The 1,793-nt window shown below is 36.7% G+C and overlaps 1 pseudogene; it reads left to right on the plus strand.

The window, feature by feature from the left end:
• The first annotated feature begins 1,096 nt into the window (after positions 1–1,096).
• On the plus strand, positions 1,097–1,571 carry LOC130851140 (60S ribosomal protein L21-like; annotated as a pseudogene).
• The last annotated feature ends 222 nt before the right edge of the window (positions 1,572–1,793 follow it).

Here is a 1,793-nt window from a genome sequence, read left to right on the forward strand (position 1 = left end):
TTCCTCTGTATTCTGCATATCTGAAATAGACCCAGGAACATAGTGTTTCACCAAGAATGCTCATGCTGATACTTTCCATTTCTATATATTTTCTTTTAGGAAAAGGCTATACTTTGCATGTCATTTAATATTCTGATGCAGAAGACTTTTCAAAGGTGCTCAATCTATATTGTAAAGTGTTTAAGAAAATTTACTAATGGTGATGTTACTAGTGGTGGTGTTATCTCTCACTGTTGCCATGGTGGCTTTTGGTAGTAAGGAAATTTTATTTTTACCATTTTATTCATAAGGAATAAAATAAGAAAATACCTCTGCTTGTAAGCCCTGGCTTAAAATATCTAATATTCCCATTATTAGATATTTGAGTTAGAATTATTATGTTTGGGGTAGAGTTTATTTTTCCCCCTGAAAATAAAAGCACTCATAGTTTTCAGCTAGAGATTTTACTTTCCTTTCTCCTAAAATAACACTATATTAAATCTTGATTTATAAAATCTATCCTATGTCACATAGATTTATCCCACATTTGTTTAGTAATTTCCCCCTGCACATCAGAAGTACCTCAAAGGAAGTAGATTCCTATTGAATATTCTCTCTGATATGCTGATTTTTAATGGCTTCGTTATATTGATTCAGTTAAATTAACTGGGGACGACAATGATATTTCTACTGATTCCTTCATTTTTCTTTTCTTGAATTACCGCTGTACTAAAGTTCATTTATGATCAGTAATTTGCTAGGAATCATGGTTCTAGAATAGTGTGAACATCAAGACCCTATAAATCAGATTGACTTAACGAATCAATAGTTTTTGTTAATCACTAGACACAAGGTCAATATTCATAATAGAAAAAAAGCTTCTATGAATTCTCTGAATTCAACAATAGCTACAACAGACACACACATGTACATGCAAACATGCACACATGTGTGTATGCGTGTGTGGATATGAAAAACCATAAAGTCAAACAGACAAATGACTGAAAAAGAGAAAGGAATGATTAAGAAACATGTGAAAAGATACTCAACAGCCTAACAATATAAAGTAACAGCAATGAGCCTTTCAGCCAGAACCACCATGTTCCAGTAATTCGCCAAAATGACCAACACAAAAGGGAAGAGGCGGGGCACCTGCTACATGTTCTCTAGGCCTTTTAGAAAACATGGATTTGTTCCTTTGGCCACATACATGCGAATCCACAAGAAAGGTGGTATTGTAGATATCAAGGGAACGGGCACTGTACAAAAAAGGACTGCCCCATGGCAAAACTGGAGGAGTCTATAATGTTACCCAGCATGCTGTTGGCATCATTGTAAACAAACAAGTTAAGGGCAATATCCTTGCCAAGAGAATTAATGTGCGTATCGAGCATATTAAGCACTCTAAGAGCCGAGATAGCTTCCTGAAACGGGTGAAGGAAAATGATCAGAGAAAGAAGGAAGCCAAAGAGAAGGGTGCTTGGGTTCAGCTGAAGCACCAGCCTGCTCCGCCCAGAGAAGCACACTTCGTGAGAACCAATGGAAAGGAGCCTGAGCTGCTGGAGCCCATTCCCTACAAGTTCATGGCATGATGGGTGTAAAGAAAATAAAAGGCCTGGACTCTGCATATGTTTCTCTTCATTGAGTAGAAGTGTGTGTCCCCTCCCCAAAGAAGTATTTAAAACACATTTTAATTGTGTCCAAATTCAGTGGGTGATGTCTTTTCAAATTTAGTGATTTTTCTCTCTGAAAGATGTGAGGTAGTTTGTTGTGCAGTGTACTCCATTAGTTAATAACTGCCAGATGTTATTTAC

This window comes from Hippopotamus amphibius, chromosome 4 (genome assembly GCF_030028045.1).
Source record: "Hippopotamus amphibius kiboko isolate mHipAmp2 chromosome 4, mHipAmp2.hap2, whole genome shotgun sequence".
Taxonomy (NCBI): Eukaryota; Metazoa; Chordata; class Mammalia; order Artiodactyla; family Hippopotamidae; genus Hippopotamus; species Hippopotamus amphibius.